A 24,948-nucleotide genomic window follows, 5' to 3' on the forward strand; every position below is an offset into this window, starting at 1 on the left:
AGAGTATCACGGCAGGGGCAGGGGGATGCAGCTTAGAATCAAGGAGATGTGGTGAAGGAAGATGAGGTATGAAGCAAACCATACCACAGAGAACGCAGCGCAGCGGTTCTCAAAATTTGGTCCAGGGGCACCACTGCAGAACTCCAAGACTGGCTCAAGGGGTCTGCAGATCAAAACTATTCCCATAAAAATAGTAAGACATTTTTTGCTTTTATTGTTCTTATTCTCTCATGAATGTGCAGTGGAGTTTAAATGAGTCCTCTATCAAGCCAAACATTAAAGGTATTTGCAAAGACATTTTTCTCACTAAATTGCTTTGTTTTGAAAATATAGGGGTTTTTTTTTCATTTAAAATGTTATTATGCTAACATGTAATGGATCTATTTTAAAGTGAAACAATAAGAAATATTGCTGAGGGCGCCTCGGTGGCTCAGATGGTTAAGCGTCTGCCTTCGGCTCAGGTCATGATCCCAGCGTCCTGGGATCGAGTCCCTCATCGGGCTCCCTGCTCCTTGGGAGCCTGCTTCTCCCTCTGCCTCTCTCTCTCTCTCTCTCTCTGTCTCTCATGAATAAATAAATAAAATCTTAAAAAAAAAATTATTATAAAAAAAATAAGAAATATTGCTGAAATTGTTGTTCTAATTCCTAACCCAGTAAATATCAATAAATATAACTCCCCTACACAAAGCATCTTTGGGGTCCTCGGTAATTTTTAAGAGCGTGGAGGGGTCCTGAGACCGTACAGTTTGAGAATGCTGGTCTAGAGCCGGCTCTAAAATAAAAGCTATTAAGATGTAACATGGGGGCAGGAGAGATGACTCTGAACTTGGAGCAGGAGACAAGGGTCGGTGGGCTCTGCACACACAGCTTCATCTCTCTGCCCTTCCTTCTCCTCCTCTGCCCTAGATGGTAATTCCACTCCACACTCAGCTCATGTGTGTGTGTGCGCGTGTGTGTGTGGGTGGGTGGAGAGACATGGCTTCAAGCCGAAATTCTGTGCAAATAACAACTTTATCACCTTTCACGTTGTTCCTTGTGCTTCCCTGGGTATCAGGAGGGTGTGTGGCCAACAAGAAGCCCGGCTATGGAAGCTGTGTAAGTGGTAGAGGGGGAGGGGTTTCTCTCTTTCTGTTTTTCTCTCTCTCTCTCATACACACACACCCCTGCTGTGGGAGGTTGCTCAGGTGCTGGCCTGTTTTTGCCCCCCTGCAAGGCCTGGCAGGTGAGCCAGGTCCTCTGGCTTTGAGAGGTGGGGAGGGCAGGCACGGTACAAGGCTCAGCAGCCGGCCGGTGGGGTGACCTTGGGCATGTCTTTCTTCTTCCATGGCCTCAGTCGGCAGCTGTGAAGGGAGAGGGTCAGAGTCTGCTCCAGGATCCCAAGCCTCTGTGGGGGGCAGTGGGGGGACTTCTCCAGGGGGAAGGCGCCCAGGGACCAAGCCCATGAGGGCTGCCTGGCTCCACCTGGCAGACGGGCCAAGGGTGTTAGCTGGGCCCTGTAGCCATGGCAGCTGGCCTATCTGGTGCCAATCCCCTTTCTGGGGCCAGCACAGGAGCCTTATCAGGGTAGCCCTGCCCAAGACACCCAATCTAGAGCTTGCAGACCTGGCATCTCAGGCTGAGTAGGAAGCGTGTGTGTGTGTGTGTGTGTGTGTGTGTGTGTGCACGCATGCTCACACGCATGCTCTGCCTCTGTTTACACCAGAAGGATGTTTCTAATTGGCTCCTTCTTGACCTCAGGAAAAGGCAGAGCCAGAGGCCTCCCAGCACATCAGCTCCTGCCCCAGAGGGAGGGCTTGTCCCTGAGACGCTGCCGAAGATGGGAGAAGGGAGGTGGTATCTTAGAGCCTGAATGCCAGGCGGGGGGTGTGGGCTAGAGGGGCTGTGACCACGCTCCGCTACAGTAAAGAGGTTTTGAGGGACACCTGTGTAGCTCAGTAGGTTAAGCCTCCGACTCGGTTTCGGCTCAGGTCATGATCTCAGGGTCGTGGAGAGTCTGCTTGGAGATTCTCTCCCTCTGTCCCTCCCCTGACTCCTGCTCGCTCTCTCTCTCAAATAAATAAATAAATCTTTAAAAGAAAAAAGAGGTTTTGAACCCAAAGAATACAAAAAACACTAATTCAGGGGCTCCTGGGTGACTCAGTTAGTTAAGCGTCCGCCTTCGGCTCAGCTCATGGTGCCAGGGTCCTGGGGTTGAGTCCTGCTGAGCAGGGAGCCTACTTCTCCCTCTCCCTCTGCCCCCCAACTCATGCTCGATCTCTCTCTCTCTCTCGTTCACACGCGCTCTCTTTCTCTCTCAAATAAATAAATAAATAACCACACTAATTCAAAGGGATACATGTATCCCTATGTTTATAGCAGCATTATCTACAATAGCTAAGATATGGAAGCAGCCCAAGTGTCCACCGACCGGTGAGTGGATAAAGAAGATGTGGTATATACATACAATGGAATATTACTCAGCCATTAAAAAAAGAATGATATCTTGCCGTTTGCAACAACATGGATGGAGCTAGAGAGTACAATGCTAAGTGAAACATCCGTCAGAGAAAGACAAATACCACGTAATTTCACTCATGTGGAATTTAAGAAACAAAAAGACAAGCAAAGGAAAAAAAAATTAGGAAGTCCAAGCAAGAAACAGATTTTTAATTATAGAGAACAATCTGATGGTTACAGGAGGGGAGGTGAGGGGGGGTGGGGGAAAGAGGTGATGGGGATGAAGGAGGGCCCTGGTCCTGATGAGCAGCGGGGGACGTATGGAAGTGTTGAATTATATATTGTACACCTGAAACTAATACAACATTCTATGTTAACTAAGTGGAATTAAAATAAAAACTTGAAAAAAAAGAGGTTTTGAGCTGCTGCCCTGCTGTGTACACCTTTATTCAGTTATGTATCATACACAAGTGTTCCTGTACTGTGTTATGTAAATGATGAAACATGCCCCAAAGAGAAATTTTAAAGGGCGAATCAAATCAGACAGAGAGGCAGTATTTTTCTCACACGGGCTGTTCCGTACCCTCACCCCAGGTGGGTCTACACTCCACCTGGGAGACCTTTGGAGGGATCCATCCTTTGAGGACCTGAGCCTGTTCTACGGGCGGACTCAGGCTCTGCCTCCCCCTGGCAGCATAACCCTTTCCGGGCCCAGATCCGAGCTGTCCCCTGAGGCTGGCATCGTGCCAGGAAGGCCCGGCCCCTGCAGGTGCCCCCAGCCCGGGAGCACTTCCCCCTGCGGCTTGAAGCCCCCCGTCCCGCCCACAGTCAGTCTCCGCCCTGCCCCACTTAGAAGCACAGTGAGAACCTGAATGAGCGGAGGCTGAGTCGATCCGTAGGACTCTGGACCCATTCTCGGCGTGTGTGTGCGTGTGTGTGTGCGTGTGTGCGTGTGTGTGTGTGTGCGTGTGTGTGTGTGTGAGCCTGTACCCTCTCTCTCTTCCCGCAAGTGCTTCCGTTGTGAGGTGTAGCTCATGAGAAGGATCACTTATAACCCGCCTTTTCCTTCCCAGACCCTGGAGTCCAACACCCTCAGCAAAGCAGGCAGGAGGAGACAGACCGAAGTTTCTTTGAAGGTGACAGACACTGTCATGTGGGGCCAGACTCCATACACGCGGCCAGGCTGACGGCCTACACGCACACACGCACACACACACACACACACACACACCCGTCCCTGGGCTCACAGGGCCCTGCTTTACTCTTTTTTCCGCAGACTGTCTGGCCGATTCATATTTTCCTCAGGTCCCAGTGACCTCATCACCTCTTTATCACTCCTGTGGTTGAGGCTGGGTTAAAATGTTTTTCCAACTTCCTTTTACTCTTCCCAGCTGATTTAACTTTCCACGCTCAAGGCCAAATTACACACCAGTTACTCCCAGTTAGCAGCAAGAGTATTGGTTCATGCCTTGGTGCAAGGTGCTGGGTTCTGAGGGGGGACCCCTTCCCCAAGCGCTCTCCACGGAGGTGGGAGCCGAAGCCCTGAGAGGCGAGAGGCAGGGCTGGGTGGAGGGGGCCCAGGGGCCTGTTCTAAAATAAGGAGGGCTTCTCCTGCTTGAGCCCACATTCCGTGCTGATGGCTGAGATCCCTCCTCCCCTCCTGGCCACACAGAGCGCATCTCCCCATCCCCACCCTCTGTTCGCCAAGAAAACTCCTAACCATCCATCAGGACCTCGTTGGGGCAGTGCTTGCTCTGGAAGCCCACTCAGATCTCCCGGGTTGGATTTGATGCCCTTCCCTCCCACGAGGGTTGAATTCTGTCCCCTCCAAATGCATACGGTGAAGCCCTAAACCCCCAGCACCTTGCAATGCAGCTGCCCCGGAGATTGGGCCTTTAAAGAGGTAATTAGGGTAAAATGAGGTCACATGAGTGGGCTCTGACCCAAGGAGACTAGTGGCCTTATAAGAGGAGATTAGGACACAGAGAACACACAGAGGGAAGGCCGCGTGTGGAACAGGGAGGGGAGGGCCAGCTGCAAGCCCAGGAGAGAGGCCTCAGGGAAACTAGCCCTGCTGACACTTGACCTTGGATTTCCTGCCTCCTGGACTGTGAGAAAATAAATGTCTGTTGTTTAAGCACCACCACCCGCCCCTACTCTGGTGTTTTGTTATGGAGGCCCCAGGCAAACTAATACACTCCCTTGGAGTCTCACACCTCCAGGCTTCCCTCCTCCCCAGCCCCGGGGAGCACCTGGTGGAAATACCCTCTGTAGCCCTGTTTCCCTCACTGGACAGCCCCTTCCCTGGAGAATTCAGCTCCTTCGGGGCCTGGATCTTCAAGGGTTCTGGAAACGCCTCTTGGAGTGAACTAACCTTTTTTTTTTTGCCCAAACACGCATACTTTGTACAACCCCTAGGTTCACCAAAGAAATAAAGAGTGGCCCTGGGTTCAGAGACTTTTCGACCCTCTCAAGGGCTCCAGGGGACAGCAGATGGCACAATAGGCTCTGTTTCTCCATCTCTGACCAGGCCCAGAGCGCCTCCCGCTCTCCCCGGGGCGCCCGCGTCCCTGGGCGGCTGCATCGGGTGGTACCTGACCACCTGTCAGTCGATCATGTTCCCAAACCCATTTATGTTCGTTACGCTTATTATTATAATGACATTGTGTAATTCAATATACATAAAATGATAAAGTAGGAATTCAAAGAGAGGGTTTCTCTATGAACGCTAAATTAAATGCTTTGAAAAAGATTCATTAAGGGTGAGTTGCTTTAAAAATATTGCTGTCAAATTAAGCTTGGTGGGACAGCCAGTGTCCACGCTGCCCCCGCCCCGGGGCCGGTCGCTCCTTGGTATTCACAGCTTCGTGGAGGCTCTCCCACACCGGGTCAAGACTGCTCTGCGAGACCCCGAGGAAACGGTGTCCATGGCACTCTGTGTCTTCCAAGGTAAAGTAAAAGGCATTGCGGCTTCTGCCTGATTCTCCTGGGTCACGAGTTCTGGAGGAAGCTGTCCATACCGTGAGGACACCCCGGCCTCTTCGGAGAGACCGGCCTCCACCGTGGGAGTGAGCAGATTTGGAGGCCGATCCGGTAGCCCCGGGCAGTCCTTCCCTGGAGGGCAGGCCCGGCCACCAGCTGGCCCAGCCTCAGGAGAAACCCTGGGCTGACCTGTACGGTCCACCACGTACTGAAGTAGTTGTTACGTGGCCAGAGGTAACGAGCACACACAGGGAAGGCCTCTGTGAAAGAATCACAGAAAAACGAAAAAAATCTAAGTGGAGCTTGCACTTCGGCTGTTTCACAAATGTTCTTAAGCTCTCTTTAGATTTTAAAGAAGTAATAAGTAGGAGTCAGGAGTACGGTGTGGGGGTTGTTGGAGCGAGAGGGTCCGCTCTTACTCCAACCATGGGACCCCCGCTCAGAGAAGCCTTTGCCCCTGTGTCCAAGTTGACTGGTGAATATGCTTTTGTTGGATTGCAGTTAAAAATAAAAAAATTTTAGGGGCATCTGGGTGGCTCAGTTAAGCGTCTGACTCTCGGTTTCGGCTCAGGTCATGATCTCAGGGTCGGGAGATCGAGCCCCGCTTTGGGCTCCATGCTCAGCAGGGAGTCTGCTGGAGATCCTCTTTCTCTCCCTTGGCCCCTTCCATGTTCTCTCTCTTTCTCTCTCAAATAAATATGTCTTTTAAAAAAATTTAAAAAAGAAAAATTTTAAGGTATGTTTGAGTTTTTAAAAATAATTTTCCAGGGGTGCCTGGGTGGCTCAGTCGTTAAGCGTCTGCCTTCAGCTCAGGTCATGATCCCAGGGGCCTGGGATCGAGCCCCGCATCGGGCTCCCTGGTCCTCGGGAAGCCTGCTTCTCCCTCTTCCACTCCCCCTGCTTGTGTTCCCTCTCTTGCTGTTTCTCTCTCTGTCAAATAAATAAATAAAATCTTTAAAAAAAAATAATTTTCCACTTTAACCAACTTTTTGTGAACTGTAAGTGAATAAGTGAACCAAAGTGACCCCAGCCCTGAGAGCTTGGGGGAGTGTTTCTGTGGGCTTCTGCCAGTACATGTGGATGCCCCTTTGTGTGGTGACTTGAAAGGTTATATGTCCATCACACTGAAAACATCTGAATTATACTTTAAACATCCAACCAGATGCTTTACACAGAAAGACCCATTACAAATCCTTTGACCTCATTTGAGTTCAGGTCCCAAACATAAGCGGGTCTGGCCAGGAAGGAGGATTCCTGCAGAGGATTCTAGCAAATCCCTGCCGAGAGCTGTTTTCGGCTGGTGCCGCTGTCCCTCCCGCCCTGCGCAGCTGCCTGCTTGAAGAGTTTCTTCCTCTATGTTTTCATGAACTGAAAGAGGGTTGAGAAAGGGCCTGGCAGCTCCGCTGGCCACTGGCTTTCTGCTTTCCGCTAGCCCCACACTGCTCCTCCCCACCCTCAGCCACCTCCTCCCACTGCCACCCCCGCTGCCCCTCCCCCAGGCCCCGTTCCTACGTACCCAGCCATGGGCAGGGCATCTTGCGCATGCCCCATCTCTTGCCGTGACCTCCTCTCCCTTACCTAACCCCTCACCCCTCTAGAGCCCTCTCCCAGCCAACGGTGCTGCCATCCACCCAGCTCCTGAGCCAGGAGCCTGGGCTTCTCGCCTCTTCTCTCCCCTGCTCCCCTCCGATCACCTCCCTTTCTGTTCTCACAGCCTGAGGACCCAAGAGTGGCTGCCTTGGGGCCAGGAGACCTGGATCCCCATCCCTGATATGCCGGCCAGAAAGAGGGCCCTCAGCAAGAGCCAAATCTGCCAACACCATGACTTCAGACTTCCCAGCCTCCAGGACTGTGAGAAATAGTTGCCTAAGCAGCCCCGTGATGTGCTACGTTGTTCTATTAGCCCAAGCTGACTACCTCAGAGACCAACCCCAGGGGCTCAAGCTCATAAGAGGCTGTTCCATCAGGAAAGAAGTTTAGAGGTTGGCCATCCAGCGTGGGAATGATGGTGACTCCCTCGGATCTGTCCTCCTGTGTGGCTCTCTTGCACACAGCATGGTAATACCACTACCTCCTGAGCTCCCTCCGGCCCCTGGGTCTGCATGTGTCTTAGCCCCAGCCCCGTAGAAATGAAGCAAAGGTCAAAGAGCTGCTTCTTTCTTTGGAAAGCGAAAGCCCAGGGCTCCGAGGGTGAAGACATACCAGAAGCAGGCAGGGAAAGGGGAATGCCATGCCGTTACGCGGGACAGTGACTGTGCCCGTGACCATGCTGACGGCTGCTTCCCCAGTGGGCATCCAGGAGACGCAGCAGGCGCCCAGATTGAAAAGAAGGAAACACATCTGCACAGGCCCGCATCTCCCCGTTCCCGCCGATCCAGGTCACCCCGCAGGGAGCTCCCGTGGCCCAGGGCGCGTCCTCCGGGAAGCAGGCGGCAGGTCCTGCAGGTGCAGGCGGCTTCAGCTGCTTCCCAAGGTGAGGGTGCATCCTGCACGGATAGTTGCCAGGAAAGAGAGGGAAGCCACAGGAGGCCTGGGGGCTTCAAGGGCCCAGGTGTTCTGGACTGAATGTCCCCCGCTCAACTCCTATGTTGAAACCCAACTCCGAGGTGGCTTTCCCCCAGGAGAAAAGGGCCCTTCTGGGCGTAGTCAGAGTTAAGTGAGATCATGAGGGTGGGGCCCTGATTGGATAGGACTGGCGTCCTTCCTCCCTTTGCCTCAAGGACACAGAGGGAAGGCTGTCTTCTACAAGCCCTGGAGAGCTTCCTCACCCAAACCAAATCTGCCACCAACTTGATCTCGGACTTCCAGCCCCAAAACTGTGAGAAATAAGTGTCTGCTGTGGTATTTTGTTATGGCAGCCTGTGATACTGTGATTTTTAAAAAAGATTTTATTTGTTTATTTGAGAGAGAGAGAGTGAGAGAGAGAGAGAGCATGAGAGGGGGGTGAGGGGTAGAGGAAGAAGTAGAACCCCGCTGAGCAGGAAGCCCGATGCGGGACTCGATCCCAGCACCCTGGGATCGTGACCTGAGCTGAAGGTAGATACTTAACCAACTGAAGCACCCAGGCACCCGATGTTTTTTTTGTTTTTTTTTTTTAAGATTTTATTTATTTATTTGAGAGAGAGAGAATGAGAGAGAGCACATGAGAGGGGGGAGGGTCAGAGAGAGAAGCAGACTCCCTGCCAAGTAGGGAGCCCGATGCGGGACTCGATCCAGGGACTCCAGGATCATGACCTGAGCCGAAGGCAGTCGCTTAGCCAACTGAGCCACCCAGGCGCCCCCCGATATTGTGATTTTTAAAAAGAAATATATGTTTGGTCTTCATTTCTCCCACCCCATCCCACCCTACTTCCTGGCACAGAGCTCCCAAAACCCTTGGAATTTCCTAAGTGATAAGAGAGATTAAGCCTCTTTCAACCACACCTGAGTTCATGTTATTGAGGTGACTTCCTGAAAGCCCCAGAGGATGGGGGCTGGTTGCCAGGGAAACCAACGAAGCGATTAGAGGCTTAGAACTTTCAGTCCCAACCCCTGACCTCTGAGAGGGGAGAGGGGCTAGAGATTGAGTTCAATCACCAATGGCCAATGATCTAATCAGTCATGCCTCTCTAATGAAGCTTCCATAAAAGCCCAAAAGGACGGGGTTCAGGGAGTTCCAGGCTGGGGAAGGTGTGGAGGTGCTGGGAGGGTGGTGCACCTGGAGAGACCACGGGAGTGCCACACCCCTTACCACATCCCTGGCCCGGTACATCTCTGCCACCTCGCTGTGTCTGAGTTGTATCTTTTACAATGAACAGGTAATCTAGCAAGTGAACCGTTTTCCTGAGTTCTGTGAGTGGCTCTAGCAAATTCATCAACCATAAGAGGGGGTCATGGGAACGTCCAATCTTCAGCCAGTCGGTCAGAAGGGCAGGTGACAGCCTGAAGGGGGTGGGGGCAGTCTGGTGGGACTGAGCCCTTAACCCGGTGGGACCTGCCTCTGTGTCCAGGTAGGTAGTGTGGGAATTGACTTGCGGGGCACTAGGTACTGTCGAATTGCCTGATGCAGGGAAAACCCAGAAGTCTGGGATTGAGTATTCTGAGTAGACTGAACCAAGGAGCTTCTCCTAGACACAGCCAGGTTTGGGACCAATACCGTGAGCAAGGAGTCAAATTCACCTCTGCTTCCTGCACTGTCCCTGGCAGGGTGCTGGGCCCAAAAGCGTCCCAAGGAGGGGAGGAATGAGCTGTGTCCCTGGCCACCTCCCACAGGGATGGAGCAGTGGGGAGGAGCCCACCCGTGCACAGTGAGGGCTCCATGGCCTTCTCCCTGTGCCTTCTCACCCGGCACATCCCAGGGAGAGGTCCTCAGGCTGAAATGGGTTTGGCAGAGGAGCTAGGAAAGGTAGGGAAAGGGGGGGGGTGTCCCAGCTGTGGCCTTGAAGCCAACGGAGCCACGGGCTGCCCTCCGAGGGCCACCACACTGCCTCTCTATGCCAGCCCTCCCCCGCTAACGCAGCTATCGTGAGGTTTCAGCAAGCACCACCCAGCTCGGGGGGCCTGTCATCAGCCCAGGCCTGCTGGCCCAGCAGCCCCCGGTCTGGCTGGCTGGTATTCTGGGCACTTCAGTGAGCGGCCAGGAGTGCTGGCCTGTGGGGAGAGGCTTGTTCTTCACGGCCAGTTGCTGGACCCCCAATCTCAAGGCCCCCTCCCAGCCCTCCTCCTACAAGAAGCTCCTCCTCCCCACTCACCCCTCCAAAATGGAGGGGCCTCTTTGGCAGGAGCAGCTCCCAGCCTGGGCAGCTATCCCCTGTCTTTCACCCTCGTCTTCTTTATCTTTCCACCCTGAGGCCCTCGTCTCTTCTTTTTCTTTCACATCAGATCCTAAGGGCCTCTGTCCCCTCTCTACAAAGGCCAGGATGGCTTAACTTCCAGATACTTCCTGGATATAAGGGAAAATATTTGCATTTTCTCCTGGGAGGTACATTCAACCCTGAAATGGGTTGGATCCTTCTTATGCAACAAAGAAAATGAAGAGGGGAAAAAAAAATCATAGTTTCCATATCAAACTAGGTTGTACCTTTATTTCCTGTCTCACGTCATTCAGATCTTTGTTGTCAGGGCCCTAACAATAAGCTGGGGACACAGAGGGGAATAAGACCAGTTCCTGCCCTCAGCTCTACTTGGGCAAAGCCCGACGTCACAGCGCAGAGGTCGTGCGGGCTGGAAGGTGGCTCTGGGCCCCAGTGACTCCGGGGCAAGGGCCGGCTGGCCCAGCAGGGAAGTGGGGGGAGGGCTCCCCTGGCCTGGCTTCAGGACCCAGGCTTTGAAGCACGGAAGCGGGAGGTGCTCCAGCCTTCAGGGGAGAAGGGCAAGCTTGAAGATAGACGATATCACCCCTGCTTCCCCTCTGGGAATTCCTGGGACTCCCACGCCTCTGGAGCTCTCAGACCGGGTGGGTGGGAGAGCGGGGCTGCACGGAGCCCTCTGCCATGCTCCAGGCCCCTCTGCCATTAGGGTGCAGGGAGCTGAGGCCTGTGATGGGTTTGCTTTGTCGGAGCCTGGCACGGATGCCAGGTGGAGTACAAAGCCGCATTGTGCCCTCTGGCAGGCGCTAATGGACCCCGTGCAGGGGCTGACACCAGGGCAAGGATGCTTCCACAGGCTCCGTTAGCGGCTGAGCAGCTTCCCTTCCCCCGGAGATCTGAGTATATGGCCCCCCGCACACACACACACACACACACACACACAGGCCCAGCCTGCACGCCTTGCAGCAGCCTCAGCACCCAGAATCTCCAGGACAAGCACCTTTCCCCACTGCCAGTCTAGATGTCCCGATTCGGGGCTTGGAAAACACAACCACAGACCCCATGGCAGCTAGTGCCCCAAGACCGTGACCTCCAGGACCCGTTCCGTCCCAGCTGCACTAACCTTTGCAAGCTTGCCCGTGACGCAGAGCGCTCCCTGCAGGTGGACTCGTTCAAGCCCCACCACGCCCACGAGAGGAAGGGCCACGCCGCTGTCAAAGCCGCCTCCTGAGGCTGGACACGGGCAGGAGCGAGAGCCCTGCCTCGGGGCACGTGGCAGAAGCAGGAATTTATATTTGAATTTGAACTTCAGTCAGTGACCTGCAGTCCATGGCTTTTCCTCTGCCACCACCGTGCCTCCCCTCTTGCAAGAAGAGAAACTCGGGGAGTGCTTTCCCTGGGCAGGAATGGAACAGACACACAGAGAGGCACCACGGGGTACTGAAGGGCTGTAAGGAGGGGGTGCAAAGTGCTGGGAGCCACACACGCCCCTGCGGGGACCCAGGCGCCCAGGAGGACGGTTCTCAGGGACCGGGGCAGGAGGGGCTGCCTGGATCGGCCACAGCAGGAGTGACTCTGCAGAGGTAAGAGAGCAAGGCACCTGCAGACGAGGGACGGGACGTTCAGGGCGGAGGTCACAGTTACTTAGTTCCTGAATCAGCTCGGGAGTAATGCTGAGACCTAATCCCTACTTCCCAGAAATAGCAAACCCAGACTCAGAGAGGTTGTGCAACATGCCCGAGGCTACCCAGCTGCAAATGGTTTATTGGAAGCTGAAGTCTGACCCCTGGTCCAGGGCTCGCATCCCCGAAACACAGGCCCCAGGCCCTAGAAGGCACATGAGCTCCCCACTGGCTGGCTGGCTGGAGGAAGTGGCCAGGCTCTCAGCAGGAAGCCAGCCTGCCGTGCTGAGTCACTCTGGCCCCTGGCTGGTATGGGGCAGGAGGAAGGTGGCTGCCCGGCCGCCCCATGGGTCCTGTCCAGCTGTGTACAAGCCAACCCACTCACCACTGCGGGGCCTGGGGAGGCCCGCCCCGGCCTCAACTGCTGCGTGTTTGCTGGGCGAGGGCTGCTGCGTGCCGCTCAGGGAGCCCCCCTCAGCGTGCTCTCAGGATGGGGGGGTACACGCAGGTAATCAGTTCCTGCAGAGGGGCACCCAGGAACTGGAGGCACAGGCTGGAGGATCTGGGGGCCACTTGCGCTGGCTGCCGGAGAGGTGCTTAGGGAAGTGACATTGAGCTTTGAGACAAATTCTGAAGGGTGAAAGGTGCTTGATAAGGAGAGAATGTGGGGGGACCGCTTTCCCGGCCCGGAGGTGTGGGTAAGGCTGGCATATGCCAGGCAGAAAGAATTCCAGGGAGGGCCTGTGCCGACTGGCCTTCAGGGGAGCAAGGGAGAGAGGAGGCCCATTTTCTGGCTCTCAGGGCCTTCCAGCCTGTGGTGGGCCCTGAATTCTCAGCTGACTCCACTCTTACCAACTTCTGGGTGGGCTCTGAGCAAGGAAGGCTGGTGGGGCTCTGGGCAGGATCCAGAGCTGGAAAAGTCTGCAATGTTTTATTGTCTTTACTGAGCTCAGAAGACAGAAGGCCTTGGGTGCCAATCCCATGGGAGGGTTCCTACCCCCATACAGTCTTCCCTGAGTGTAAAGCTCTGATGGGGGAGTTCTTTCTGGAGAGTAGGCCTACCAGGGCAGGGAGATGCCAGGCGTCACCTGCCTCCCCACGGCCAGGCCCTGGGCTTCACCTTCGTCTGCTGTCAGCCGGGGCAGTGAGGCCTGGGGCTGCAGAGGGTCAGTGAGCACAGGGCCCCGCTCCCTCTGAGCTGGGGCATTCTCTCTGACAAACCGGGTCGGCTGGGAAGGTGGTAGAAGCCGGAACAGCCCCTGAATCCAAACCAACAAATCACCCCTCACCCACCCACCCTGAGCAGAGCCTGGCACCCTTCCAGCTGACCCAGCACACGGGTAGCCCGAAGCCCTGAAAAGAGAAACAAGACGAGGTGCTTTACTGCCTGCAAAGCTTTCGAGTTCCTTTTCTTGCTGGTGTCTTGCCCACCCCTACTTGAAGACAGTGATGGGGGAAAGCTTCTGCCCTGGGCTTTGGGGCAAAGCAAAGGAAGGAGGGGCACAGTGTGGGTAGGACCAACCGTGGGTTGGGTGGGGTCCAGAGCCCCGGTTTCTCAGCTGGAACTGTCACTGGCATAGAGAGGGGCCTGGGTACTCTTGTCTTCCTCCACCTGTAACTGATGTGGGCGGAATATTCCAGAACCAGACTCCCTGGAGCCGCCTCCTGTGAGCTTCTAGACCATCTGCCCAGGATGGCTGCCTGAGATGTTCCTGCTAGTATCTCAGAGCTGGGAGTTCTCTTGGCACCCGGTCTGAATCCAGGGACAGTGGGCCTAGAAGGGGCCATCTACTCCCCAAGCCAAAACGCAGGATTGCTCCGCCAGCCCAGGTTGGGCCTAAATATAAAGCCTGGCCCACCAAGCCTCTCCAGCTCCAAGCAGCTTTCCCCAGGAGATAAATGAACTTAGGTTACTTCTTTGTTTTACTTTCCAGGAGGTGCGGAGGGCAGGCAGGGAGACTGGGCTCTCTGGCTCTGTTCTTCTAGTGCAGAAGGGAGAAGGAGTGACCAATACTGGGTCCTGAGTTTGTGAATTCAGCCAATTGGTGACAGCCTGCCTCTCGCATAGCCTGTCCAGGCCCTGCGTATAGAAATGAATATATAAGAAAAGTCCTGCCCCCAGGGAGCTCACAGTTTGGTGGTGGAGACAGGCAGATACTGAGCTTGTGACAGCTGTGGGACAGACTTCCAGAGAAGCAGGACAAGCAGAGGGTAGGCTTCCACAGAGCAAGGATCAGGGCGAGGAGAGTGAGGCCCTCACCTTACACTCAAAATGTAAACGGGTACCAAAAACTCAGTCCTCAAGACAATTCCATTTTAATGTCATGTTTTTTAAAACTCAGCATTGATGTAAAAAAAAAAAATCCCTGATGAACAAAATATCAAAAACTTAAACAGAGACAGGCTGTTGCTTCTTGAACGAACCTGCATTCTTGAGCAATGGGAACAAGTGTGTCTAATCTACCCAAGGTCATGGCCATGTGGCCTTCTTGTCCCCTGGACAGATTTAACAGTGGCCGAGAGAATTGATAATGGCCTGTGTACAAACTGGGCGACTCGGGGCTTTCCACGTAGCCATGGCTTTGGAGTGTAGAGCCTCTCTTCCCATTTGGGTTCAGAAATGGGAGGAACTGGGTAAGTGTACGGAGGGGTGCACACTTCCCTTCAGCCCAAGGCTGTGCTGTGGCTCAGGAAGCCTGAGGAGCTTCTAAAGGCTAAATGTGTTTCTCGGTGGAGGAGGGGTGGGGAGTGCCTCGGGCAGAGGGCACAGCGTGGGCGAAGGCCTGGAGGCAGGAAAGCTATTCAGGTGACCGCCAAGAGGACACAGGAAAATGAAATCTTTTTTTTAATAACAGCTTTATTGAGATATAATTCACAGAGTGTGCAATTCACCCATGTGAGTGCACAATTCAATGGTTTCTGTATGTTCACAGAGCTGTGCAGCCATCACCACGACCAATTTTAGAACACGTTCATCACCCCAAAAAGAAACCCATCGCCTTTAGCAGATAACCCCGCATTGTACTCTGATCACTGCCTCCAGCCCTAGGAAACCATGAGTTTACTAAGAAAATAAAGTGATTTTTACTTTGGATGTTTGATCTTTGCAGATCCTAAACCTGTCTCCGTGGTAGAGATTCAGATCCATGCTGACATTTGGATCTCGCGCCTTCCCTGGGAGAGCCCCGACACCTCCACATGGTCAGTTTTCTAGCTTGATCCTTTCCCTTTTAAGCATGCAAAATATGTATTTTTTTATTTCAGCCACTTCATCATGGAAATCTAAGATATTGTGAAAATCAGCCCAATAGTGATTCTCATCCTGTTCCTTAACAACAGGATCTCCAATTTATTTGGAACTGCAAAGACCCCATTTAAGGACTACACGTTTTCCAGCTTCCTTATTGAAAGGTGTAGCCATACGACTAAGTTCTGGCCAATGAGACGTGAGCAGAAGCACTGCGGGGCAGTTGCCTTCTCTTTAGAAGGAGGGGATGGCCCTTTTCCCTTTTCTTTTTTCTTCTGCTTGAACAAGGTTATAAATGCTGGCACTTTTGCAGTCATTCTGAGCCATGAGGTGACCTTGAGACCAAAGATCATGGAAGGAGGAGGAACACAAGAAAAGAAGACTGGGTCCCTGTCATCTGGGACCATTTTAATCCCAGACTTCCTGTCTCTGGACTACTTAAAAAAAATTTTTTTTAAATCAAGTTTATTGAGTTACAATTTACTTAAAATGCACCCATTTTAAGTGTACCGTTCATTGGGGCTTGACAAATGTATGCCCGTGCAACCACCATCCAAATCAAGATGTAGAATATTTCCATCACTCCCCAAAGTTTTCTGCACCCCTCTACATTCCATCCCTCCTCCCCTGACCCTCCATACATCTGCCTCAGGTACCACCTTCCTGCATTTTGTCCTATAGAATAGTTTTGCCCTGGGCTGCTCTTAAAACGAGAAAGAACTAAATGTCTGTCTTGCTGAAGCCAATATTTTTGGGGCCTTTATGATTTGCAGCTGATTCTAATGCAGAAGTGACTATAGATATATTACATGCAGCCTCAAAGAGAGGCTCCTAAACACACTGTAATATTGTCTTAACTGTTGTTAGATATCCCATATCTTAGATTGTTCCCTAGGAAACAGATTTGGAAATGAGATTTTCGAACCAGAGGTTTATTAGGCAGTGCCCTTGGGCACACACCTCTGCAGGAAGGAAGGACCACAGGGTAAGGGCAACGGCCCCAGAGGCTCAGCCGTCCCCACAGGGAGCTCTGAGGCCAAGGTAGACCTTCAGACATGTCCTGGGCTAGGTCCCCAAGTTACCAGTTATTGGATGGGGACTGGACCTGGGGAGCAGGGAACCTGAGGTCAGGCAGCTCTTTTCACTCAATGGCAATTTCCAGGGAGGAATCAGCCAAGAGCCACGAGCAGCCACCACTCCCAGCAGCTGAGGGGTACGTGTCTCGGCTCTGATGGGGAATCCGGGAAGCATGTCACCGCAGCGGTGACACCATGTCCTCAGGGGTTACTTAGCTGTGTGGGAGCAGCCTGTACCTGCCTGGAAGCCTCGTGCCGTTGACGGGGCAGATGCCCGGCTCTGTGGGTCCTGAAGTTCTGTCCCTCCTGCTTTCCTTCTGTACAGGGTCCCCGCCCACCTGGGAAGCTGTGGTGTCAGATGCGTTGTCTACCCGTCCCTCCAGCTGACCCTTGGTGGGCTGTCTTTCCACACAGTGACTTCGGCAATGCCCCCCTGTGTCCTGACCCTTCCTTATTGTGAGTTTCACGGTGACCTCACTGACCCTGCTCCAAAGATGTGAAATTTAACATCCTTCTGAGCTACCGGCATTTCTCCGCTCTGAGGACGGCTCACTGGTTTCCATGCCTCTGCCTCATTTTACCAACTAAGGCTGAGGCTTCTACGGAATTCAGGACCTGGGCTGCGCAGCAACCTTCTCCTCCATGGCAAGAGCTCTTCCCTCTACTTGGTTTGAGGGCTATGTTCCCAAAGGTTGGGGTTCCTGGCACTCTGCCTTTTACATTCGCTGGGCATTACCATAAATTAGAATCCAGACTTCGCAACAGACAAAACGAGGGACAAGGGATACTCTTCGTATTACTTTTCTTTTTATGAGAAATATTGTAAAACACAGATAAATATAGAGACTAATATATCATACACATACATTCCTGCAACGGAGTTGCTATCTGAACAGATTGGCTTCATATTTTTAGAAATAATGCATGTCAGGTACAGTCGATCAGCGCTGTGCTCTCTTTCTCATCTCGCCCTGTTCCAGAAGCAATCACTAACAGCAATCCGTGGGCTGTCTTTCAGTCCATGTTGATACTTTTGCTATATTTGTATACATTTATACGAATGTACATTGTATTGTCGCATACACATACCATTCTGTTTCCATTCCTTTTTCTGAATTCAATGCTTTTTTTGAAGATCTCTCCATGTTGATTCAGACATATCTAGTTGATGGATTTTACTACCATTTATAGTAAACTGTCGTATGAATATAAGGTGCTTTGTTCACTCCTTCCCCCCGTGTAGGACATTGAGGCTGCTTTTCACTCCTCCTATGTTGCTATGTGTTCTCCCACATGGCTTTTTGGCTTATATATGCACAGAAGTTTTCTTGGGGTGGGTAACTGGAGGGGCGATTGCTGGGTTGAAGGGTATTTGTCTCTCAATCTTTGCCAGATATTGGCAAATTGTTCTCCAAAGGGACTGTTGCCATTTACGCTCTCCCCTCAGTGGCTGCGATGTCTCTTTCCCCACATCCCCTTCATTACTTTGTAGCAATTATGAGGAGTGCTGCTATCAATGTCCATGCCCAAGTTGTGGGGTGGATATATATTTTCCGTTCTCTCGGGTATACACCTGGGAGTCGAACTGCCCAGTCATATGGTAAACTCTATGTTTAACTTTTGGAAGAACTGCCAGACTTCTCCACAGCTAGCACACCATTTTGTATTACCACTGGCAATGAACGTGGGTGGGTTCCAGCTTCTCCAAATCCCCACCGACACTTACTGTTCCTCTTTTTGATTATAAAAACGCTAGTGTGTGTGAAGTAATCTCATAGAGTTTTTGCTTTGTATTTCCCTGATAACTAATAATGTCGGTCATCTTTTCATGTGCTTTTTGGCCCGTGTATATCTTCCTTAGAGAGATGTCTATCCAAATCCCTTTCCATTTTTAAATTGGGTCATTTGTCTTTTTATTGTTGAGTTGTAAGAGTTCAGTATATACATGCCATAGACGTTCCTTATTAGATATACAGTTTGCAAATATTTTCTCCCTTTCTGTGGGTTGTCTTTTCATGTTCTTGATGATGCCCTTTGAAGCACCAAAGTTTTAAATTTTGTCAACTTTTCCTTTGATTGCCCTGCATTTGCTGTCATACCTCAGAAGCCATTACCTGACCCCAGGTCCCAAAGATTTATGCTTGTGTTTTCTTCTAGGGCTTTATAGCTTTAGTCCATTTGGAGTTAAACTTTTGTAAATGGTGTGAGGTAGGGGTCCAACTTCATTCTTCTACAGGTGACCATCTCTGACCATCCAGTTGTTTCCAACATCACTTGTTGGAAAGACTATTCTTTCTCCCACTGAATTGTTTTGGCACACTTGTCAAAAAGCAATTGATTACAAATGTCAGGGTTTTTTTCTGGACTTTCAGTTTTATTCCATATATATATATATATATATATATATATATATATATATATATCCTTATGCCAGTACCATACTCTCTTGATTACTGTAGCTTTGTTGTAATGGTATAGCTTTCCCAGATGTAAATTATAAAGCACATTTCATCTGCCTCAGAAGACTGCCTAGGCCAGCGGTTCTCAAAGTGTGGACTCCTGACCAGCAGCAGCATCATCACTGGTAATTTGTTAGAAATGCAAACTCTCAGGCAACACCCCAGACTTTGTGAATCATTCACTCTGGGGGTGGGGCTTAGCGATCTGTGTTTTTGCAAGCTCTTCGGGGGATTCCTATGTACACTGTAGATGGGGATCCATTGCACCATCTAGATGACAGCCACTGGTCACATACGGCTGTTAAGCGCTTGAATTGTGCTAGCCCGAACTGAGATGTGCTATAAATATAGAGCACACACTGAATGTCAAAGACTTAATATGAAAAAAAGAATGCAAAATACCTTATTCGTAATTTTTAGAGTGATTATATGTTGAAGTAAGAACATTTCCTCTATGTTGAATTAAAACATGTATCATTAAAATGAATTTTGCCTGTGTCTTTTTACACTTAAAAATGTGCCTGCATATGTGGGTCACATTTTCTTTCTGTTGGAATGTGGACAGTTGGCTAGAAGGTGAAATGAGAGACTTCTACTCCACATTAGCCGCTGAACTGTTTCGGGCAGACACTCACCTACTGTCCTGCTCAGGGAATATACCAATTTCTCAGGCTCCAGGAGCTCTATTTTCCAGAAGAGAAGCCATCGGGAGCAGAGCTAGAAAGGCAAGCCGCCTTTTCCGGTTCAGACTGGTTGGGAAAAGCGGTCAAAGCCACTGTTTGTGTTTGGCTTTGGGTTTTGTGCTTGAGCAGGAGTGTGATGCAGCCAAACAGACTCTTGGCTGCTCCCTATGGTTCACCAGCATGGAAAGGATGTTGGGCTGGCTGTGCAGCTCCCCAGGCTGGGGGCTTGGCTTGACATACGGGGGCCTGGCAGGTTGCTGCTGCGGTGTGCCCCGCCTACCCTGGGTCATCGTGCAGGATATGGACACAGGCCCCCGTCCATCCAGCTGTGCAAACCAGCAAGGTACACCTGTCCCAGGGGCTCCAGTCCAATGCACCATGAGCGCTCCTTATGGAGCCGCAACTTCAAGATCAGCACTAGAAGCCCCCAGCAGGTGCTTCAACAGGGACCCAAGCTACTTCTCAAATCCTTGGTGCACCTGACCCTCTCCCCTCGCCCTGGTCACCTGTGGGCAGCGCTGTCCTGAGGAAACAAGCTCCCAGAGGTTAGGTGTCTTGTTCAGGTGACACAGCTAGAACTTGTCAGAACTTGGACTAGAACCTGGCTCTCCTGAGATTCAACGGGATGCTTTCCTCTCTACGTTTGTACTGAGTCGGTCAGCCTTTGGTAATGCTGCTAATGATGCTGAAGGTAATGTCCGAATCACTTATCCAGTATCTATCATGCCATAGGCCCTTTACATGCACTGCCCCTTTTCGTCCAAGGGAGACACAAATATCCACATTTTACAAATTAGGAAATCGGAACCCTGGATTAGGGCTCAGTTGGGATTGCTGAAGGGAATGTTCTGGACCCACTAAAGGAGAAGGAGGGAGGAGGGGTGAGGGAAGGAGGAAGGGAATTATTCCCAAGATCCCCATGCCCGTGACTGCTGGAGCCAGACCTGCCTCTAGGCCTGCCTGCCCCGGAACCCCACTCACTTTCCCCTGCACCTCAGCAGTGTGCCTTGGGTGTTGTTGAGAGACAGCCCAGCTCCTGAGCCCTCACCGGCAAGCCAGGCTCCCCTCCACACCCTCACCCTCTTCCTCGGGCAGCAGGGGCAAGTGGGCGATGCACTGCTCAAGGAACAAAACAAGGTCCTGAAAGCCCCTGGTCCTGAGGACTGGGTCCTCGGGCCCAGCCTTGAGACTCGAGGGGGGCACCTGGGCAGATGGGGTGGGAAACAGATGAGAAGATATATTGGCATGTCTTAGCTTGCACTGCCATCACAAAATCCTGAGACTGAGAGGCTTATAGCAGACATTTATCTCTCACAGCTCCGGAGGCTGGAAGTCCAAGACCAAGGTGTTGGCAGATTCAGAATCTGGTGAGGGCTCCTTTCCCAGCTTGCACATGGCTGCCTTCTCGCTGTGTCCTCACATGGCCTCTGTGGAGAGAGGAAGAGATCTCATTTCCTCTTCCTCTTCTTATAAAGGCACCAATCCTATTGGTTGAGGATCCCACCCTTATGACCCCGTTAACCTTAATTACTTCCTAAAGGCCCTCTCTCAAATCCAGGCACACTGGGTGTGTTAGGGCTGCAATGTATGACTTTTGGAGGGACACGATTCAGTCCATAGCAGGGGGGTTGCTCTAGGAGAAGGGACACTCTAGTTTAATCTTGATCCCTCGGAGCTTGCAAGGGGGAAGGGGGAAGGGAGATCTATCCGAACGTGCCTCTGAGTCACACTCCCTCGGTGAGCCCTGGGTCATAGCATCTGCTTCAGGGGCCTTCATGAACACTGCTGGACCTCAGGGAGAGGCAAGGTGGCCTCATCATCCAATTTCCCCACCTCTGATCCATACTGACCCGAGGCAGGATCCAGCGATCCCAGCGAGTCTTGCTATTGGCGTCACCAGCAAGTTCTCTGTTTCCTCTGATTTGAGCTTCTGGGGTCAGGGGGAGGGTGGGCAGCCAGACGTGCTGCATCCAGCCTAAGGGAGCATGGCCCACTCCATTCCCAGCCGCCACACTTCTCCCTTCTGTAGTTACAATAACACAGAGGACCAGAGTCAAAAGAGGACCTGGAGACAAGTGGGCTTTCACTTCCTCAAGCATTCAGGAGCAGGGGTCTGTGAGCTAGAACCAGGTTTATTGCAAAGAACCTCCTCAGTAGGATACACACTCAAGTTCATCAAAGGACTACAAATAATTGTTTTTTTAAATAGGACTTTTTCCAAAGCCTGTGTGGGCCCAGCGCAGTGATATTGAATCCGGTTTTTTCGACCTGGCTGTCACTGATGCTAATACATGTCCTTGGTCACTTCCTTTCTCCAGGTGTAAGTGTTCTCGTCTGTAAGACATGGGGATAATCTCATTGGAAATAGCATATGTACAACTGTTTCAGAAACAGTAAGGTCATAAAACGAAGTCAGATATGATTATTATTATTTTTTAAAAGATTTTATTTATTTATTTTGAGAGAGAGAGAGTGAGACAGAGAGAGAGAACACAAGCAGGGGGAGTGGGAGAGGGAGAAGCAGATTCCCCGCTGAGCAGGAAGCCTGATGCGGGGCTCGATCCCAGGACCCTGAGATCGTGACCTGAGCCGAAGGCAGATGCTTCACCGACTGAGCCACCCAGGTGCCCTAAGTCAGTTATTATTAAGAATAATGAGACTCATTCCTGACTTAAAGTGTTTACAGCCACGGTATGGAAGACAAATTGTATATGCAGCAGGCCACTGTTATGTGCTGAATTGTTGCCCCATAAAGATGTTGAAGTCCTAATCTCTGGTACCTGTGAAGATGACCCTATTTGGAAACAGTGTCTTCACACATGATCAAGGTCATTAGAATGGGCTCTAATCCAATATGACTGGTGTCCTTATGCAAAGGGGAAATTTGGACACAGAGGCAGACACACACAGAGGAAAGATGAAGGAAGACATAGGGAGAAGACAGCCATCTATAAGCCAAGAAGCACCTGACAGAAAGCAGGGGTCGAAACCTGAACAGATTCCCCCTCAGGTCCCTCAGAAGGAACCAAACTTGCTGACACGTTGATCTTGGACTTCCCAGCCTCCAGAACTCTGAGACAATAAATGTCTTGGTTTGAGCCAGCCTGCCTGTGGTACTTTGTTACGGCGGCCCCAGGAAACTAACAGAACACCCTACCCTGAATTTGCTTTTTGCTTTGCTCTAGGTTATTAAATTCAAGAGTACTTATTGAGTAACTACTACATGCCCTGCAAGAACAAAAGGAAGAGATCAGGTTGTATCTCACCTGAGGGAGACACTCCTCCTTTAGAAGTTCAGGGAAGGGAGAAGCGCCCAAGAGCTGAGATGTCAGAGGGCGAGGTGAAATCGGAACTGAGCCCTCCCTGAGGGTTGGTAGGTTCCAGATGGGTGGGAGAGGACTGCGCAGGCAAAGGCCCTGAGGTCCACTGGTAGGCGGGGTCCAGGACTGCCTCAGTCCGCCTCTGTACTCTCCCTGAGCTTCCTTACCCTCCACCAGCCTCACCCTGGGTCTCCCGTACTTTCCCCTCCTCCTCATCTTTCAAAGCCCAGTGACACCGTCATCTGCTCTGTGAGCCGTTCCTCTCCCCACAAGCTGATTTTGCAGGGGGTCACAGCTAGCTAGAGCTCAGTCCTCGATGACGGTGATTATCATGCTCTATGTGGATGTCTATCTGTTGTCCTGTGACTGAGCTGGGGAGACCTGTGCTCTGAATCCGTGGCAGAGACATCGTGACGTGCTCACCAACACGATGGTTTTCCCCTGGGCCCAGAGGAAGGCTGTAATTCCTGGACCCCTTGCAGCCAGGTAGCACCACGTGACTAATTCTGGTCCCTAAATATGGACCCATGTGATGTGTGCCTCCTCCAGGCCTGGCTCCCAATGACCCCTTTCCCCTGCTCTTTGACCCCGCTCCCTCCTCCCCCAGCACTATCTCCTCCCTTGTTGCTGGCTGGAAGTCAAGGGGCCAGCGATGTCCTGGGAAGCCCTGAAGGAAGAATCTCGAGATGGAAGAGGCTGGAGTTCCTGAGCGCCTGTGAGGAGTCTTCCCTGTGCCCTCCGACCTAGCACCGGACCGCAGCCTGAGTGAGAGGTGGGTCTTACGTGTGACCACAGCAGAACATAACCTACGCCAGTTAGCCCAGTATCTGCGGTCACCCAGGCCGAGGGGCCTGGGCTTGACACGTGGCTGGGGCTTCTCCCCTGTAACCCCGCCCTCTGTGCAGACAGACGACAGGGAAGCTGCTCAGTGACCTGGCCCCTGGTCCGCTGAGAAGGAAAGACGTGGGCCTGGGTACCAGAGCCGCTCCGTGTGACATCACCTCAGCCCCATACCGCTGACGCTCACAGTCATTATTGCGTTTAATCCCCACAGCAGGGCTGCCTAGGAGACTAACTCCCTCCGGGGTTGGTTTTGCCATTTGCTTGCTGAGAGAGGGGTCTGGGCTCTCAGACCACCTGGCCTGCCAGCCCAGCTATTCCCCCCCAAGCCGCCCACCAGCATTCCTCTCAGCAGCCTCCTGTGTAGTGGGAGTTCACTCCCGGTGTTTTTGTGGAGGAGGATTTGCAGGAAGATTTGAGTTTTCCCCTAGAGACGCCAGAAAGACAGTCTGTCTCAGGCTAACGCTATCGCCCAGCTCCACAATCAGGGCTGTTTCTGTGGTTACCTTTCTTCGGGGATGTTTGGGGTGGGTGGTGGTGGTAGTGGTGGGTGTGTGTATATATTTGCTTTTTCCGGGGCCCAGATTTTCAGGAGCTACTGGGGTGAGGGGCTCTGGGAAGCACAGTCCCTTTTTCCTTCCCTCTCAGGCAGGTGCGTTCGGAGGGGGACAGAGGAAGTCTATGGGAAACACAGGTTTGTCTCTCCCTGACTCCCAGGCCGCCTGTCCCCGGGACCGAGATGTCCACCAAGTCCCTTCCTCAGCAGAGACTAAAGACCCACAGCATGTCAGGGAGGGAGGGGCCCGAAGAAGCCTGCCCCTCCTCCCGTCCATCTTATAGGTGGGGAAACCAAGCCCGCGGGAGTCTCAGGGACTTGCCCAAATCGCCCAGAACTGGCAAAGGCAACCAGAACTGGAACTCAGGTGTCCTTTCTCCCGGTCCTCGGCTCCTTCCCAGGAGGCGCGGGAAGGCCTGTGGCATCTGCTCAGGGGACTGGCGGTGAGGGTGCCAGAGGGCCCTGGGAGACGGCCTGGGGCGACTCCGGCCTCTTCCCTTTCTGGGCCACCCGGGCCTCACTTCCTGCAGAGGACTGGGGAGGCGGGGGAGTGGGCGCGGAGCTGGCCCCTCCCGGTGCCGCCTCCCCGCCTCTCCCACACCCGCAGGCCAGAGGCCAAGGGTTAGGGAGGCGGAACCGGTGCTCGGCTTCGCTCCTGCGCCGAAACCCACCCGGGACTGGGACCGGGTCAGGGCCCAGACTGGGCGGAGAGTGCGCTACAGAGCAAGTGAGGGGCCCGGCTTGGAAGGCTCGGAGGCCCGGCACCCAAGGGCCAGCAAGGGGCGTGGCTAGGGACAGGGGCGCGACCCAAGCAGGGTGGGCGGGCGGGGCTAAGTGTGGGGGCGTGGCCCTGCGGGGGCGGGTCCGCAGGAAACTTGAGCGCCAGCCCCGGCCGCACGCCCCGCCCCCGGCCCCCGCCTCCGGGTCCCGCCTTCGAGTC

At 52.6% G+C, this 24,948-nt stretch overlaps 2 long non-coding RNA genes across 8 annotated transcripts; one reads left to right on the forward strand and one right to left on the reverse strand.

Moving 5' to 3' along the window:
- Positions 1-5,174: 5,174 nt before the first annotated feature.
- Positions 5,175-7,960, reverse strand: LOC144379191 (uncharacterized). The gene is made up of 2 exons (XR_013441583.1): positions 7,621-7,960; positions 5,175-5,678 (listed from the first exon to the last, which is right to left on the reverse strand). It is a non-coding gene; the product is annotated as an uncharacterized LOC144379191 (long non-coding RNA).
- LOC118539181 (uncharacterized) lies at positions 7,026-19,096 on the forward strand. 7 transcript variants are annotated; one of them, XR_013441579.1, is made up of 4 exons: positions 7,905-8,236; positions 11,368-11,788; positions 14,938-16,287; positions 16,476-19,096. It is a non-coding gene; the product is annotated as an uncharacterized LOC118539181 (long non-coding RNA). The 7 variants fall into 7 exon arrangements; XR_013441580.1 differs by having other exon boundaries at positions 8,023-8,236; positions 14,938-15,726; XR_004919021.2 differs by lacking the exon at positions 7,905-8,236 and adding an exon at positions 7,032-7,891 and having other exon boundaries at positions 14,938-19,096.
- Positions 19,097-24,948: the final 5,852 nt, after the last annotated feature.

Source organism: Halichoerus grypus, chromosome 10, assembly GCF_964656455.1.
Source record: "Halichoerus grypus chromosome 10, mHalGry1.hap1.1, whole genome shotgun sequence".
NCBI lineage: Eukaryota > Metazoa > Chordata > Mammalia > Carnivora > Phocidae > Halichoerus > Halichoerus grypus.